The following is a 19,678-nucleotide window of genomic DNA, read 5'->3' as shown; positions in this document are numbered from 1 at the left end:
TAAAGCCTCTCCATCCTCAACACCCCCAAAATCTCCCGAAGACGCTCTTTGTGTTGTTCCCTACACCTCGAGCACACCAAAATATCGCCAATGACCACAATCACCGACTGATCCAACATGGGTCTACACACCCGGTTCATGAGGTCCATAAATGCTTTCGGTGCATTGGTGAGATCGAAAGGCATCGCCACAAACTCATAATGCCCATAACGAGTCCGAAAGGACGTCTTCTGGATATCCTCATCGTAAACCCTCATCTGATGATACTCGGATCTCAAATCAATATTGGAGAACCAAGATGCTCCCTGTAACTGATCAAACAAATCGTCGATCCTCGGTAATGGGTAACGGTTCTTGACCGTCAACTTGTTCAACTCCCGGTAGTCGATGTACATCTGATGTGAACCATCCTTTTTCTTGACAAAAAGGATCGGCGCTCCCCATGAAAAGCTACTCGGTCAAATAAAACCCTTCCCCAACAGCTCCTGGAGCTGCGAGGATAACATCTCGGGCAGTGCAAGGCGATACGGTGCCTTGGAACATTGGAAACAGAAATCGGTCTCTGAGTGACAACCCCCGTATCCACTACATAAACTAAAAAGTCCATGCATCCCTGCAGTAGGCTCTTCCTTGCCCTGGCGGCAGAGCAGAAAGCTGACCCCGATATAGTTTCCTCACCGTAGACAGTGAGTACTCCCCCACCAGGGTTTCGTATCGTCACCATCTGACGCTCGCAGTCAATCACGGCTCCAAACCGACTCAACCACTCCATGCCTATATGACACAAACATCTCCCATCGCTATCGACACCAGATCTATCGGAAAAGCAACACCAAAAATCTCCAAAACACATCCCCAAAATACATCAGTGGCAAAAACCGCATGCTCGTCGGCTAGAGAAACCCTCTGCGGTCGACTCAAAGCCTCGCGTCTAACACTAATGTAACGACTAAAGGATAAAGACACGAAGGATCAACTTACACCCGAGTCAAATAACACCAAGACAGAAACAGAATTCACAAGAAAAGTGGCTATATAAAATACAATATAAGCATAAACAGATAATAATAATATCATGAATAAGGAGGTACATACCAGCAACAACGTCGGGTGCTGTGCGAACCTCTTCCGCAGTCAGCTGGAAGGCTCTCCTATGAGCTCTGGGAGCGTCAGCCTTTCCCGGCCGACCATCAGTAACGTGCAAAGAAGCAGGAGCAGAAGCCTGGGCTAGTCCCTAAGTGAGCTGAGAAAACGTGGCCTTTCGGTGGCCCGTCTGGTTGCAATGAAAGCAAATTGAAAATCCCTTGGGGTAATCCTTCGATATATGCCCCTCATTTCCACATTTGTAGCAAATCCCTGATTGGCAAGATCCCTTGTGACTCTTTCCGCACTGGTCAGTTGTCACATGTGCAACCCTTCTGGCCTCCTGCTCTCGTATCAATGGGCTTAGCCTACTTGGTCGCCGACTGTGATTACATTGGTCTCCTGTTTCTCCCTAAGACTCTCCCTCCTCTTTAGTATGAATCTCTAGCTCAATCTCCCTCCTCCTAGCATTGGTCTGTAGCTCAGCCAATGTCGGATATGATGAGTTCGCCACAAACTCCCGAATATCTCGCCTCAAAATGATTAAGTACTGGCTCAAACGTGCCTGCTCCGTAGACATGTGCCTAGGGCAGAACAATGCCCTCTCATGAAACATCCTCGTAATCTTTTTCACTCTTTTTATCTTCTTTTTGAGAGACAGAAACTCATGGTCCAATCATTCCCTCTCCACCTGGGGAACCTACTCAACTCAGAATAACTAGGTGAACCTATTCGAAGTCACTGCTGCATGGTCTATAGGAGAACAATCTGTCTTCACAAACTTCCACCAGTCCTTCGCTCCCAAGCGAAGCTGGTTCAGCGCAAATTGAACCTTTAGGTTTTCAGGGCATGAACAAGTATAAAAACATCCCTCGATATCAGAAATCCATCTCATAACAAAAATTGTGTCCTGGGTCCCGTCGAACTGGTGGCTTCGTGTTGTTGAACTCTCGGAACAACAACGAATCACCCCCTGTGGCCTCGCAGCTGCGGCAGCGGCAGCCTCCGTGACAACAACATAACGCTCGTCAAAAGTCTCAATCAATGTGGTCTTAATAGACCTGAACATCTTTGGAATGGCCTCCCTGATAGTTGCGGCCACCTCATCAACAATGATCCTGCATATCTCCTCGTCACTGGTACCCCCCCTGGGGCTACTGCGGGTAATCATCATAGTCTCACTGAAACACAACACAGAAATCATTAGGGACTGGCTAAAGCGCACACACAATTAGCCAACCCTATCCTAAGGTGCTTCTTGGGTCGCGTACAGATCTAATGCTTTCAGTATTACGGGCCCAATACTACCTTCCACACCAATTCGTAGTTATCCCAAGTCCTTCTCCCAAGATCCTAATTCACAAGTACTCTATCCCTCATGGATATCTTACTACTCTCTCAGAAGACTTCTCAAAATTAACATCTAGGTATCCCTCCTATATTACTCATCAAATCAAATCTATCTCTTAAAGATTTCCTGCCATGTACCCCTACTCAGCATACACACAAAGCAAATAGCAGATAATGTCAAACAATAACATCCTCCTAGGCTAAGGCATCATGAATCAGACAACTCTAGCTCTAAATTCCTGAAATACCTAGCCTACCATCTAGCATGCAGTTGTAATATCTCAAAAGTATCTTATCTCATAATATAAACAAGTAAGGGTATTTTGGGAAATCACCATTCGGTCTCTGGCTGATTGTACACACTACTTCGTCTCGTTTCCTCTGAAAATCTTTTGCACGTTCAGAAAATCATTTCTTTCAGAAAAATTTCTCAAATCCCCAGTTTGAGTCCAGACATACCCGAGGGTACAGCCAAATCCCTCAAACCAAGGCTCTGATACCAACTTGTAACACTCTAAATTTTCAAATAAAATTTTCATTTTTAATTCTACACAAAACACAATCTAACATCTCTCATGCTCAATTTATAAATGTTTCAAACACCACACATGGAAATCATTTGTAAAATATCCTAGAATCCTCAAACCATAAATCAACCAGCTGGTGTGTACAATCATGTCGGCGCCTTCCCGCGACCCTGAGATGTACCTGAAACACATATTACACAACACTGTAAGCACAAAGTTTATTGAGTTACCCAAAATACCACACACAAATAATTAGCATCTCATGGCTATATCTCGATAAGGACCCTCCGCTCATGTGTCTCAGTGAAGACCCTCCAGTCTCACGACTCGTGTTTAGACCCTCCAGTCCTTTATCTCAATGAAGACCCTCCGGCCTCATGACTCGGTTGGACCCTCTGGTCCTATCTCAATAAAAGCACTGAATAATATACAACATAAATCATAAAGACAGAATGCATAATTTCACATATATCAGTATAAGCACATAAGACCCTCCGGTCAGTAAAACAAATAAGACCCTTCGGTTGCACAGTAATTACCGCTCAGGTATGTATCGTGAGATGACTCACCTCATAAGTAAAGCAAACTATATCTCACACTCGGGTTGGCGGTCTACACTCTGCCTATCATATATTGCAATCGTCTCTAATTAATAATTGATATTAACAACCTCCAAAGATGTTAGGCTAATTCCGCTTCTAAGTCTTAGAAGGGTAAAAGACCATTTTACCCCTTTATGGTATCCAAAGTCCACAACTTCACCAAAACCAAAAAGTCAAAAGAAGTCAACACTCAAGTCAACAGTCCATGTTGACTCAACTTGTCGAATGTATTTATGCGACTCATCGAGTTCCTTCTGTTCTCCAAAAACTGGGAAAGTTCAAGTCAACTCGCCGAGTTGTCTCGCCAACTCGTCGAGCTTGCCCAGTGTCCAGAATATTGGGTAAAACCCTAACCAACTCGTCGAGTTCCTTCAACCCTTTTCTCATTCAGACGTTTTTAAGCGAACCCAAGGCTCCTAAGTATAGATCTATTATTATAGGGCTGAAATACCACATAAATCTACAGGCTTTACGTTCATGCATGGCATCTAGAGGATAATCTTTCCAAAACAAGGCTCAACAAGGGGTTTAAGGCATGGAAGTTGGCCAAAGCTTGATAAATCTTAAGTCCTTAAGCCTAAGGGCCTAATAGTGTCCAGATCCGAAGTCTTAGCTTCAAAACACGCTAAAAATGACTCAAGAAGAAGCTAGAAATGGCCATAAACTCTCTAATGGAGAGATCTAACAAACATGTGATCAAGGTAGTGACTTCTTACTTTCAAATGGTTGCTACAACTGAATGGATGCTAGATCTATGGAATCCTTCTCGTTCCAAGCTCTTAGATCTTCGAGTTTCTCCAAGGAATGCACCAACACACACACACACACACACTTAGCCTTACACACTCTCAAAATGGTAGGTAGCTCGATTAAGGTCCTTTAAATAGGGTGAAAACCCTAAAAATTGGGGTTTTCACACTCAGCTCCAACTCGTCGAGTTGAGTCTAAAGTTCACGCGACTATCTCAGTCCCTACTCGACGAGTTGGGGATTCCAACTCATCGAGTTTCCCTATCAATATGAATTTAAAACAATTTAAATTTATACCTGGGAGTCGGGATGTTACATGAAGTGTTATTAGAAACACATACTTAACTAAAAGTCTTCCACCTTTAACCTGGTGTGTGCGTAGTTACTTTCAAGAGCATAATCTTAAATAAATATATTTATTATGTAAATGTTTAAATAGATCTTAAATATTTGTATTTTGTGCTATTTTTATATCTTGTTTTTTGATAGTTTTGCATAATTAGGAATTATATTAGAAGTCATTTATTTTTATTATAGTCTTATTTAATTATGAACTAAGGCTTGTAAATGATGATTAGTTCAATAGTAAGTTGATTAATCGAAGAGTCTCATTCTAGGGAATATTTTGAGATCAAAGCGGGGTGTAGTAGTCCTCCTTTTTTAGACAACCAGAAATTGTGTGTCTGATTCGGATAACTGACTGGTATGTCTGAGTCATCTATCAAAGTATAATGAAAACACTTGATTATTCTAGAAAATCTTGTGAATTACGTTGCTAGTGTGGACTTATAACCCACAAACATAGATAAAATGCTTTAGCATATTATCAAATATTCTAATAATTGGTTTCCTTTAAATGACTTACACTAACCAATAATTCCCCTAGATGTGTAGTCAATCAGTTGCTCAAACGATTCATCAGGTAAGGTGATTCTTTCAGTTGATCGTCGAACTAGGATTTGTGAGAATCGGTTGGAGTGGGTATCTATGTGTAGATTGTCTTATAGTAATTTACTTTGGATTTATATATCTATATTGCTTGTAAATGTTTGTTTTGTAGGATTATTAATATGATTTATTATCATGAAAATATTATGGGCTTGAAATTCCTATGTATCTCACCATGTTTTTTCCAAACCTGACTCACTCAATTTATATGTATCACATGTAGCGGATTTAAGTCCGTAGGAATTTGAATAAGATGCCGAATAAAATAAGAGATGAACATGCAATAGTTTTCAGGATATTTAACTATTTAATTATTTACGATGTAATATATGTTGGATAATAATTATGACATCTTTATATTTTAATACTTTGAAACAATATTTGTTATCTGATAATGTTTTATAACTAAGATTTTTGGCAAAACAAACAACTTATTATTTTAAAATCGTAAAGAAAGTATTTTAATTTGTTTTGAAAAATAGAATGTCACAATAAGTACTTTGGTTTTATATTTTATTCAATAAAAATATTTCGTTTCAAAAAAACTATTAATGTAATTGTTTGGAATTTGATATTTAAAGTTGGATAACACATACTTTTTGTCAAATCAAATAGTTATAATGGCGGAAATCATATAAAAAACGATTAATAGCTACCTAAAGGAAATAACAAAATTTCCAAATATATTACTTTTGTGAAAACTAGTACGGAAAAATACATAAAAAAATCATTTTTAATAATTTTAATGTTTTAAATATTATTTTTATTTTGGTTAATAAAAGCATTCAAATAAGCAGACAAAGAAACAAAAAATTAAAACTATACGGATGCAAAACAAAAACAAAAAAAATCCACAATGACAACTTGATATATTGTCGTTCATTAAAATCATATATATTACTTAGTTCAGACTGTTTCAAATAAACATGTTACTTATATAAACAAACAACCCACCCCTCGAACTTACATCCATCTGCATCAATATTAATGTCACTAATCAAATGATATTGTGAACTCATTTCAAACACTACAATAGTTCCGAAAATTATATCTATAACAATAATTATTTCAAAAATTGATACACCGCATGCATGATATATAGACAACAAAAAACTACATACTTGATTAATAAACGGATATATAAACAGTCAAATCAGTTATATATATATATATATATATATATATATATATATATATATATATATATATATATATATATATATGGAATGGCAAAATCAGTTACACTTTAGTTTGAACACACGATAATTTAACGACATGTGAACATACAAAAACGACCACCAGAAAATCACAACATCCCACTAAACAACCAAAACATAATTCGTAACCACAACCCAACGAAGAGCCCCTCCCAATTCAATAACACGTCGGAAAACAAAAGTTTACTAGAGGCTATTATATATATATATATATATATATATATATATATATATATATATATATATATATATACACTACTAGAAAAACAACATTTTACGACGCGCAATGCGTGTCGTAAAACGCTCAGACGATGCACAAATGCGTGTCAAGGAAAGCCCTGTCATAACGAGAGATGTCACACTTTTGCGCGTCGTCTATTTACGATGCACATTTATGACACGCATTTACGACGCACAGTTATGACACACAATGCGTATAAAAGAAGGCCCTGTCATAAAGGAAGACGACACACATTTGCGTGTCGTAACCTTACGACACACGTGTTTATGATACACAAGGCGTATCAATGAAGCTGATGTCATAAATGAAGATGACACGCATTTGTGTGTCATAAACTACAGTAACCATTTACGATATGTATTTACGACGCATCTTTACGATACTCATTTACGCATAATACAAAAATATGCAAACAAATATATACCAAAACAATGAATTTCATCCAATAACATCATGTCGAAAAATTGTAATCCATTGATACTAAGGGGATCTAATTGTACATTGTTATTAAGAGGTTTTCCCTAACTATATAAGCTAATACTACATTGCTATTAAGAGACACCTTCTGTAATGTAAAGGGTAATCCAAACTTCTATATCATTGTCCTCTATACTAATATCCCTGAAATAAGGAAAAAAGAAACCAAGTATGTTTAATGACATAACTTATATATAAAAAGTAACATGAGGAATTATTTGAAACAAAAAAAACTGACCTATCTCTTCTGTTTCTCCTTTCAACATTGTAGTTTGGTTCGCCACACCAGCTTTCACAAGATCCTTATCTGGATCAAAACCTTTGGAAACTGCAAATTTAAATTTCTACAAGAATTGAAAGTTTATCACAACATTTTACTTTTGATCTTTTTCCTATTAAAGCATTGTACTTTTAAATTTTTTTTTACCAAACTACAACATTGTACTTTCAACTTTTTTCTTTTTGGGACATTCAACATTGAAAAATAACCCAATTATAGCAGTGAAATTGCTTGGTATTTGGCAGACATTGCTATAACTGGGTATATTTTTTTGAAGTTTAATGTTGTAAAAAGGAAAAAAATTATTCAAGAAAGATGCTATAATAAATAAATCACCTCCAGAAAAGCTTCTTTGGTTGAGCTAGATTCATTAAGTTCACCACCAAGAATGTAATCACACACATATGTTGCGTGGATCAAGTAATAAAATATTATTTAATATAATTATATCAATGAGGAAAAGAGTTTTTCACTTCAGAAGAAGAAGCCCATTAAGCATACCTCATCCATGTTCTTCACAATGATATACTTTCCTGCAAAAGAGGCTGTTGCCACTGTCTCTTCATGGGAATACTTACCATGAATGATTGAAGTATAATCCCCCTTCTTGTGCTTTTCAACAGTATTCCACACCTTATACACCCAAGGGCATGTTGTGTCAACTATTTGTACTTGTTTGTTACTCAAAGTCAAAATTTCGTCTACTGCAGCTCCAAAAGCAGGTAGAATTACAACATTGCCTTTACCAATGACATCAATTTTTTTTCTCCTTCCTCAATTGGGATATCTTTAACTTCCATCTCTTCTAGCCTCTAGCATTACAAAAGTTAAAAACTTTAATGATCATCTGTTGAAAAAATGTAAAGTTTTACAAGATACATGCATATGAGGGAAGTAAGAATAATAGAGAATACTTTCACTTAGGAATCAACAGAAATCTATTAAAATGACATCACTATTCAGGGATCAACTGAAAACAGAACAACCAAAAGACCCTTAAAAATGTTTATTACTGGAGGAAAATCACCAGAAAACTGTATGCTATAGAATTTACCCAAAGAAACTAAACTAGTACCTTATTAACAGTCAGTTTGTGAATAATTTCATTAGTGATCCAAATCTTCTCATCAGGGAATTGTTTCCTAGCTTCATAAGCAATTTGGACAACACGCTCAACACCCCAGCAAAAGCCATAAGCTTCTCCAAGCTTTACAGTAACATTTCCCCATGTATATTCATAGTTACTTCAAAGTCTTTATTATGTCACCTATAAAAATTCAATTTAGACAAAATACATATCAATCATTAGAATTTTAGGCTATAAGACAGCTTACACCGTGTTAAAACGATTATTTAACATAAACATCGGTGTTGGAAACTCCGTTGACCAGAAAATGATCTTAATTAGTTTACCAGTCGTAGACAAATTAGCCCATGAGATAAGTAAATTTGTACAACATCTGAAGTCGCATCAAATTTATAAATTTTCAATGCTCAATTATCTCAAATTCAGGAAAAAGAACTAATTGAAACAAGATAAAAGGATAAGATTATTACTGGTATACTCTTGACTCATTAGCTCAAGCGTCTCCTTCTTATGCATGACACCATGCAACTGGATAGACTAAATGAGAGAAATAAAACTTATGGTTTATTAATATATTATAACTTCTAATATATTAATAGTATTATTTAATTAGTAGTGATCAAGAATTAATTTAGAATTAATTAAGTGATCAAAAGATAACTAATTAAATATATGAGTTGATTATGTAAATCATCCATAACTTGTATAGTGGGCTAAGAGGCTCCATGGATTATCAAGTTGGGTTAAAGCCATAGGATGCTCCATGGGAGTTACAAACCCATGGGTCATGGAAATGAAGAGTCATGACACATTAGGGTTTACATGGTGTAACCCTAGATGTGTCAACACTATATAAGGAACCCATTCTCTACCAAAATCGGCTACACATGAACAAGTGAGGGCTAGGACGATTTTTGCAAGTGTAAGATTCTTTCAAAGTTTACTCCTTTGCATTTGATGTTGTGTGAAGCATTTGAGGTATCACACTTGGGGTGCTAGGCTCACAAGGTTTCAAGGATCATAAGCAACAACAAGGTAAGTTATTCTATCTTTCATTCAAGTTAAAAATTGTTCCCCATGTATGCTAGATAGGAATATAACCTTCGAATTAAACTTTGCATGATAATTAGACAAACATAGATCCAAGGTTATTAGGGTTGCATGTACACTTAGGAAGTGTTAGAATGCTTAAAACCCATCACTTACAAGGTCTGGTAAATGAGAACCAATAGCAAAAAGTAGAGATGAATATTGCAGATATTATCCTAAAAACTAGTAACAGAGACAAAATTTTACATGTAAGAAGAAAACCCATGACAAGGTTATACCTATTCTCAAATCCTTTGAACGAGCTCCACTTGCTGCAAAATTCATACATCTATTAAAATATTATATATGCTAAAAAAACCGATGCAATGGAGTTCAAATTTTAACAGAAAGACACCTAGGGTCTAGACTACTACTAAATCTACTCCACTACTGACTACCCTAATTTTAAGCCTCCATGCCATCCTATCTAGAGTCATCTCCTTGGTAAGAGTCAACTTCTTCAAGTCTAACCTCATGCAACAAGATACACAGAGTAACTAAGAAAGTGGTACCTTGACACAGTAAGAGGCAGAATTGTCAAGCTCTCCAACTCCTAGGCCTGGGCCTCCAATACTAGCAAAAGCTTTTAAACATCATGCATAAGCTTTCCGGACAATGAATGATATGTCTCCAACACCCATTCGCATGATTATGCAAAATGATTCTACATATGCAGGTAAAGAGCCATTGCCACCTGAACCCTCGAGAGAATTTCTAAGCATATGCAAAGCCTCTCACCTCACAAAATCGTAAGCATACTGCAGAAACTCACACAAATAACAAGAAAATGAAAACAAAAATTATATCAAATCATGGGGATTAACTAAACAAGATGAATAAGTAAGCACTGGAGTAAGTAACTTCATCAGTTGATTATTAAGACACATGGTTTATGGAGATTTAAAACAATCAATCAATCAATCTTACCAACATACACAGCCAACCATCTACAAGGTTACAATGACACCACCACCAGCAAACATGTTAAAAGTTCTACATGTTTTAAATAAACTGACATGTTGAATGCATGTATGCTTCATGTTGTATGCAACAAAAAAGTTGGTAAAATATTTGTATTTATTAATATATGTTCTACCCTCTATGCAGCTGAAGTTCACTAATAGCTCTGTTGCTGTCACAATTGTCAATATATAACAGAAATGAGAACAATGTACTATAAATCATATATTGAAAGATATTTTCGGAGTATTCATTAGGAATTAACTAAAATCCATATCAAAGATAGGCATGCATATTAAATTCAAACATAAAATAGATAGACATACCAGCTATTCGCAAGGCTTCATTCTTCTTTCCATCAGAGAGAAACCCCTGATGGTTGCTGAATCTTGAGTAGATTGAGATATTATCCCCTTTATAAATGATTTTACCCATTGCAGCAGATGTCAGATGACGCACAGGGCGCCTTGCACCAAGAACCTGCAGAGAAAAGAGTGCATCCTCGTATTTCCTTTGCCACAGAAGTACATACTCCTGATAATTTCAAATTAATTTCAGATAAATTATTTAGATGATGCACAGGAGTCCACATTTAACTTATGAGATTCAAAACCTACTTTCTAGATTCAAGCTTTAGACAACATCAAGTTTTGGTTTTAAGAATTAGTCCAAAGGAGTTCAAATAACTGGGTGTAGTTTGTCATCAATTTCACAATCAATATGTTTTAGTGACATAAAACAAAAAAAATAATCGTATTAAAAGTGAAATGAAACAAATCATACGTATCACAAAGAAATGTAAACAGGCGCAGACCTTGGGCTCGTCGTGAATGGAGGAAATGAGATCGGAAAGAAGATCGAAGTAGTGGAGAGGATCAGGAAGCTTGAGAGATGAGGAAGCGACTATAGAACTCCTTGTTCATGTTATTCATCGCCTTCTCCAACCACCAATCTTCACCACCTCTTCCGATTTTCATGGACCCGAGCCGCTGCTCCAGCCTCCGAGCCGAGCCCTCAAGTCGATCAAATCTCGGTGGTCTGGAATATCACATGATGCACGTCAGCAAGGATGTGAGCCTGAAGCGGGCCCTCAATTCTTAAGTCCACGCCGGAGTACTTGATCTGAGATACGAGCTTGGTTGCGTTATTCCTTTAGGATAAACAAAAGGGATTCGGTAGTGGTGGAGGCAGATTAGGGTTTACAAAGAAATGGTGAAGGAGATAGTGAAGGTTGTTGGCTGGAGGAGAGGATGAATTCGTTATTTCTTCCCGAACAGCAACAACTTGATCAGAGAACAAAACCTGCAAATGAGGTCTAAGGTTTACATGGAAACCCTAAAAGATGGATGAAACGCGGGGTTGTTAATTTTTTAGGATCTCATTTTCCCCCTGCTATTGAAGGATCGAACGCGCGTTCCATTAAAATTTATAAAGCAACAACCTTAGACAACACGCATTTTATTATAGGTGCCCTCCGTGTTTTTTTTTGTTTTTCTTTTAGATACTAATTTAAGGGCACGCAATAATGCGTGACCTAAATCTTTAAATTTTTTGCAGAGACGACGCTTTTTTAATGTCACTCTCTTTTGTGTCACATAAATCAATGAGTGTCGTGGTTTGCGCGTCGTAAAAGGGTCTTTTTCTTGTAGTGATAGTTATATTAGGCACGCCATGGGGCCTAGAAAGAAAATAATACAATGTTATCCTACCATTTATCTATATATATATATATATATATATATATATATATATATATATATATATACTATTCGAATCTCCGAGCGTTGCTCCTGAATATAATTATTTAATTCAAATAATAACGTATAACAAATTGTGATTTAATATTTATATATGAAAAACCAATGTTAGTAGCAAAACAAACTCTATAGTTAACATATTAGTTTTATTAATTGTAATAAGTTTATATCATTAGCTATTTTTACTATTAATTTATGATTTCATAAATCATTTTATGTTGTGTAAATTATATATCAAACATATATATATATATATATATATATATATATATATATATATATATATATATATATATATATATATATATATATATAACATAAAGTAGTATGAAAAAATAAATACTACAAATTTTGATGATTTTATAGAACGTTTTGAATCATTCAAAATGAATATTTAGAAAAAACATACATTTGATATATAGAAACATTATTATAAAATATATGTGGTTAAATAACTATTGATGCTACAAAACTTTTTTTTCCAACTCTTTCATTTTGAATCGTACATCTTTTCAAACATATGATTTTTTAATCAAAACTTATTTATATACTACTAATATAGCTACAATGTGTATAATAAATAAGTGGAAAATAAAAAAGAATTACATATTAATAACCATAAGTTTAAAAAACTTTTGAATATAGTGGAAAATATAAAGACATAGCTAATTACATTAAATTTGAAATCATAATTACATTTAAATTAAAAACTATTGAGTTGTACTGCGAGTTTTAATCTCTTAGTTGTGGTCAATAATGTATTATAAATATTAACAGTTATATGTTATAAAAACAATATGATAAACATCTAAAATTGAAATAATAATTTTTATTCTAAGTTGTAATTAATATTATAGTTATTTTAAGTATACGATAAGAAAGATATATAAAGTGTTGTTTAAATCAAATTGAATTAAGTTTTTGATTTAAATTTATTTTAAATATTTTTAACTAATTTATAAACAATTTATGTGAATATTTATTATTATTATTATTATTATTATTATTATTATTATTATTATTATTTCAAACAACAATAATTTTTAATATAATATAATATATTTCGGTTTATGTTATTTTAAACAATTATTACTTTTTACTTAAATAAAAACTACTTATTTAAATTTTTTCACTATTATATTTAGCAACTATCGTACTTTTGTATTGCACTTTTATTTTTGTCCCTACGGGTATCAAATATTGGACGAGAATGAACGATCCTAATAAAATGGTGATTTGAATTTTAAAACTATAGTAATTATTATGTACTGTAACCAATCTTAATGTTTTTGTTTGTTAAGAGTGAGTTAGGGGAGGAGGAGTATTACACTAGAGGTATATTTTTATCACTTATATTTTCTTATGAAAATATTAATATATTATTTATTTTACTTTTCCTTTACGATAAAGAACGAATATAGAAAAAGGAAATTGACAAATGTAATAAGATAATTATTTATTTTTATTACTATCAAAACATTTAAAAATGGGTACATCAATATAAGTTTTGGTAGAACATAACTGATTCATTTTTATAAGACACATAATCATTGGTTTTCAAGAATAAAGTCGTATCATAGTAAAAATCATTTGGTGTAATTCGTCATTATCACCAACAATTTGGAATAATAGTTGTAAACTCTTTTAATCAAAATCAATTATAAAAGACTCCATCGATATTATTTACAACAAAATAAGCGATATAAACTAACATAATATATAACTTATAATAGCATAAATACATGTTGAGTAATGTTCTTTTGGACATAAAATATATTTTCCTAACATAAAAAAGAGAGACAACATAAAAATGCATAAATGTTAACAAAGTTAATTGCTCTAACTGATAAATAGCTTGAATGTTGATTTACCAAAAGTTCATGAAAAGTAATTATCAGTCCCACTTCATCATCTTGTGATTATAGAAAGATGCATAAAACATAAACTTAAAAAATGATCTCAAGTATACTTTTACAAACATACCTAAATGTGAACCTTGGTTAATATTTAAAACTTTACATGCACCCAATTTGAGTTTAGATAAATTTATATTTGGAAAAGTTGAAATTGCTTTCTTACATCCATGGAACCACTCACATAACTCTTAAAACCCTACAAATATAATCTATCATTTTGTGTTGACGTACATGCAATATTTATTCTACAAATTTCTTATATAGGCTAACTATTTCATTTAACTCATCAAATAAATAGCATGATTTGAAGTGTTTTGGGAGTTACAAAAAATCATAATATTTCAATTAATCATAAATTAATTTGTATAAGTTGAATAGTCTTGGGAGTTTCAAATTCATGAGGTTCAAGGAAAAATGGTTGCTTTATATATATATATATATATATATATATATATATATATATCATTTGAGAACCTATAGTTTCCCGAGAACCCGAGAACTAATTTTAGACCATTAGATCAAAAAAAGAAGGGTCAAGATGCAAGGTGGCGTTTTTATAAATAAGTTAAAAACTAAAGAGAAGGAGCATGTTAAATAAATCAAACAGAGGGCAATTTAGGAATGTAAAAACTGACATCCAAACATACATACATATCCATTCCACTCTTTATCTCTCTCTCTCTCTCTCTCTCTCTCTCTCTCTCTCTCCCTCTCTCTGTCACACACACACACATGCATTATCATCACTTCGCTTTAGATTACATCTAGATCTATCCAACTTTCATTGTTGATGCCACACTCCTTGATCTCACGTTCTTCATAGAAAAAACTCCACTGAAGATGGTTTGATTTTGAATCGATTTATCCTCCATCAATTCGTTCCCTGAAGCATACCGTAATCCCTGACTTCATCTCGGCCTCCTTTGTGGATTGAAGACCTAAACAAAGAAGATGATCCCTAACTCTCGATCTCAGTCTCAATTTTCCTCCACTAGAAGTTACCTAAACATAAGTTTTTATTTTTCTGCATTTCTTCGGTTTTTTAGATCAGATTTTACTTTTTCTTTTCTGCATTACCAAAACTAAGTTGACAATCTATATGCTTGTTCGTATACTGACTTAGTTATCGGATTCAATACAGTACGTGATATTGAAATTACTTAGAGTTTAGAAGGTTTCTTATTAAGAACTAAGAAGAACATTTTCGTGAAAATATAAAATTCTAGTGCTATTTTCCTTCATGTGTGGCCTTATTAATATTGTTGTTCTCTTTAACATGGACCCGCCTGGTGAAAATAGTCAATTTGTATTCAAAGTGTCAGGTTTTTTGAAGTGCACACAAGTTGCTTGACGAAAGTCCTGAACCAGATTTAGTTGCTTTGCTTTAATATCAAGGTATATTGGCTTAATACAAGTATACAACTTTGCATTCCTTTGTTCATTTATAATAATCCATGATATTTTCTTAGCATTTTACTGGAGTTCTAGCTGTAATTGACCTTGCTTGTATATGAGATGCTATGAACATACTCAGTGGTGACTCCAAGAAGATCAACTCATTAGTAAGTAATATTCTAATTATCCACTTCACATATTTTTTTAAAGCATCAACAGTTTTTAATTATTTCAAATCTTCATATTTCCCAGGTGCCTGTAGACCTTGTGATTGACCTTTTAGTTTAAGTAGATGTTTCAAGAAGTGCAAATGTTGTTCAAGCAAACATGTACCCTGAATTTCAACACAATGATGAACACTTTTCCTTTCTGAAATGGGGATAACATGCTTTTGACAACATGATTTTATAGTATTGTTCACCAGGTAAATATTTACACATTAAAACCACATCACAGATGAACCTTGCAAATAATCACTGTAATAAGCAAAAAATGTTTAAAAATACAATGAAAAGACAGTGAATATTGATAAATTCTTTATAATCACTGTAATTTCATGTTTAACTATTCGTCATCGGAATTGAATTCTATTGTTATACTTATTTGATTTTTTCTTTGAAAACTTTGATGCTTGTTTATTGGGAAATCTTCAAAAAAGTCCCAAACTTTTGGGAAAAGTTACACTTTTGTTCCAACTTTTTTTTGAACGAAAAACCCAGAAAACCGGACAAATCGAACATTTTGGCCCTATTTTACCGACGACCCTCATTTAGCCGGTAAAAAATGCTTATGTGGTCAGGACTTGCTTATGTGGGTTTAATCGATCTCATTTATACACACACAGTACAACTTACTTCTCTCGTTTCACATTCTCCCTCAGTAAACTTGGGTTTTTACCCCGTGCAGTTGAAATCATGGACGATATCCATGATATTGATACAATAGATGTGGAGCTGGATGTGTACTTCAAAACGAAACAAGTTTCCCGATGTAAAGATGAATTTCTCAATATTCTATGTGAAGAAGACGATTACAAGGCAGTAGATGATTTTAAAACTGAAAATGATGTTGAAACTCGAAACGATGTTCAAACTGGAATCACTAAAGAAGAATCAGATGAAGATTATTTGGAAGGTAGTAACGAGGAAGATAGTGATGAGGAATTTGAGTATTCTACCCACAATCCAAAGGTGAAATGGAACAAAATGAGAACAACGCTTGGTGAAAGGTATGAATCCCCACATGAATTGAAATTGTGTTTAACCAACTATGCTATTAATAAGGGTTTTCAAATCCGTTTGAAAAAAAATGTGATAGTGTTAGACTAGCGGCAATACGTGGAAGTGATCCAGAGAAGTGTCCATTTGTGGCTAGGGCTTCTTGGATGAGTACTGAAAGGTGATCCAGAGAAGTGTCCAAGTTAAAAAGATGATAGACATTCATAAATGTGTTCGGAATTTTAACAATTCAAGGCTTATGGATCCTACCTAGTTAGCTACGAAATTTGTGAAGGAGTTGATTAGGAAACCTAATTTAAAAAGCAAGGAGATACAGGTAATTATACAAAGTAAATTTCATTGCAAAATTTCATGGTCAAAGTGTTATAGATGAAGGATGAGGGCACTGTCATTAATTCATGGGAAATTGAGTGACCACTACGCAAGAGTTTGGGATTATGGGCATGAGCTACTAAGATCCAATCCAGACAGCACAATTTAGATTATAGTTACTTTAAACCCTGATAATACCACAACATTTCATAGATTCTACATTTGCTTTAAAGCAATAAGAGAGGGGTGGAAAAGGGGATGTCGTAGGGTAATAGGATTGGATAGTTCTTTTTTGAAGGGACAGTGTAAGGGGAGCTGTTAACTGCAATATATAGGGATGCCAACAATTAGGTGTATCCTATAGCATGGGCAGTTGTTGATGTAAAGAACAAGAACAACTGGAAATGGTTCATGTATTTGGTTAATGATGATCTTGGATTGCAAGGTTGAAGGGGTGTGTGTGTGTAATCAGTGACAAACACAAGGTAAAGTAACTATCTCTTTATTTTTCATTATTTACAATAGTGTATGGTGTTGCTAATTAACTTTTTTTCATGATTAAGGGTATTCTTGAAGCTAGGAAGGATATTCTACCATATGTTGAGCATAGGTAATGTGCTATGCATATCTATGCTAATTTCAGAAACATGTTTTGGGCAGCTGCAAAATCTACCATAGAAGGAGATTTCAAGTTTAATATGGAAAGGATCAGGGCTGTCACACCCCAAAACCAAGAACGGCGGAAACGTTCTGGGGCGGAGGACGTCATGTAAGGTAATCACAACACAGTAAATGTAAATAGGCAAACAACATCATCCATTGCATTAAATATATAAATTTAATACATGCGTGTTTTGTACAGTTTTAGACACCAAAAATATAACGTAAATCAAAATAATAAAATGATGAGTCTTGAGTACGCTTCATCATCTCAAAAGCTGGCATCGGTACCTGTCTACTGATGACCTGAGAATACAAGTTATTTTGAAAGAGTTTATCAGCATTAAGCTGGTGAGTTCATAAGTGTTTTAGTGTCAATGTTCATTGTAAAAAAAAAAACGTTTGAACTTGTCCCAAAGTATAAGTTTGTAAAAATGTAAATAAATGTTTAAAAGTATTTGCAAAAGTTTGAATCTCTCAGAAAATCCTATATTTTCTATAAAAGTAACCTTCTACCAAGGCTTAACAGTTTTGTAAACTCGTCTGTTGTAAAAGTGTGTGATTACCCAAGTATAACTATCATTTGAAAAAAAATATAGTTTGTACTTTAATGCTTAAGTGAGATTATCACCAAAATATGTAATGGGTAAATCATTGTAGTACTGTAGTTTTGTATAATAAGAACTACTGTTGTACTAATTACTACTACCTTAAACCGGATTTATATTAAGGTATGATGTGATAATTGCACCATACTATCGACTGATAACAACGACATAAAGAACGGTCGTAATAACGGAATGACGTTTGGCACCCGCAGACCTGCAGGTCCGGCTGTAGCTAGCAGCAAGGTGTAGGATAGTCAATCCAGTATAGATCTATACGCAAACTCAACGCTCTCCCTCCAAGAGAATTCTGGCTACAACTCGGGCCATGACATTTAAGGCATGCTCCGATACAGTGGATCACATTTGTTATCGTATTCTTGCATGTGTGATGAAATGTTTCTTGTTCTAGTATAGTTGTATATGTTCTCGTAGTATAGTTGTATATATTCTCATAGTATAGTTGTATATATTCTCTTCCTAGTATAGACTCATGAATGAACTGACTCATTGATCTAGTAGTTGTAATAGTATGATTCTGTGTTACCCCAATGGTAACTTGTTAACAGTGCGTTTAGTACATATGATTATGGAAGTACTTTCATGTCTATATATGTATATTTGATATATAATTAATATGGAAACGACCTTCGGATGGTCACCCAAAATCCTATCAGACCACATCCAAATCGAGGAAAAGGAAACAAGGTGGATAGCCTTCCTAAGTCCTTTAAACATTATTTATACGTCTATACATATATGGGCATGCAATTTGTAATATAAAAGCATAAATAAGTATTTATAAGGCATTTGAAACATAAGTATTATTTTTAAAGAAAGATTGACTTGATGTCAATCTATAAAACCATTTGAAGGTGTAGATTTGATTAAAACAGTTTAAGTATAAGGAACATTTGCTTAAATCACAGTTGTAGTGTAAATTCGAAAAGTAAGTGGGTTTGGAAAACATTTAGAAGTAAAACAGTTTGATAGATAGTTTGAATAGTGATAAAACCACTGATTTCCCTAGTTATTAATCACATGTGATTAGTACAATCACAGGTGATTGAAACAATAACTATAAGTATTTAACTTGCATTCCCCCCCTTTTGAAAGCATATAAAAGCATTTAGAATATTTAACAGGTTGATTAGGGGGTATGAAACTCACTTGATTGATTGAGGA

At 34.1% G+C, this 19,678-nt stretch overlaps 1 pseudogene; it reads right to left on the bottom strand.

Annotated features, from left to right (window-relative positions):
* Positions 1–4,513: 4,513 nt before the first annotated feature.
* Positions 4,514–16,594, bottom strand: LOC145098024 (4-hydroxy-3-methylbut-2-enyl diphosphate reductase, chloroplastic-like; annotated as a pseudogene).
* Positions 16,595–19,678: the final 3,084 nt, after the last annotated feature.

Source organism: Lactuca serriola, chromosome 4 (assembly GCF_051521515.1).
Source record: "Lactuca serriola cultivar US96UC23 chromosome 4, Lser_US96UC23_V15, whole genome shotgun sequence".
Lineage (NCBI taxonomy): Eukaryota > Viridiplantae > Streptophyta > Magnoliopsida > Asterales > Asteraceae > Lactuca > Lactuca serriola.
This window is presented reverse-complemented; position numbering and strand designations above follow the sequence as displayed.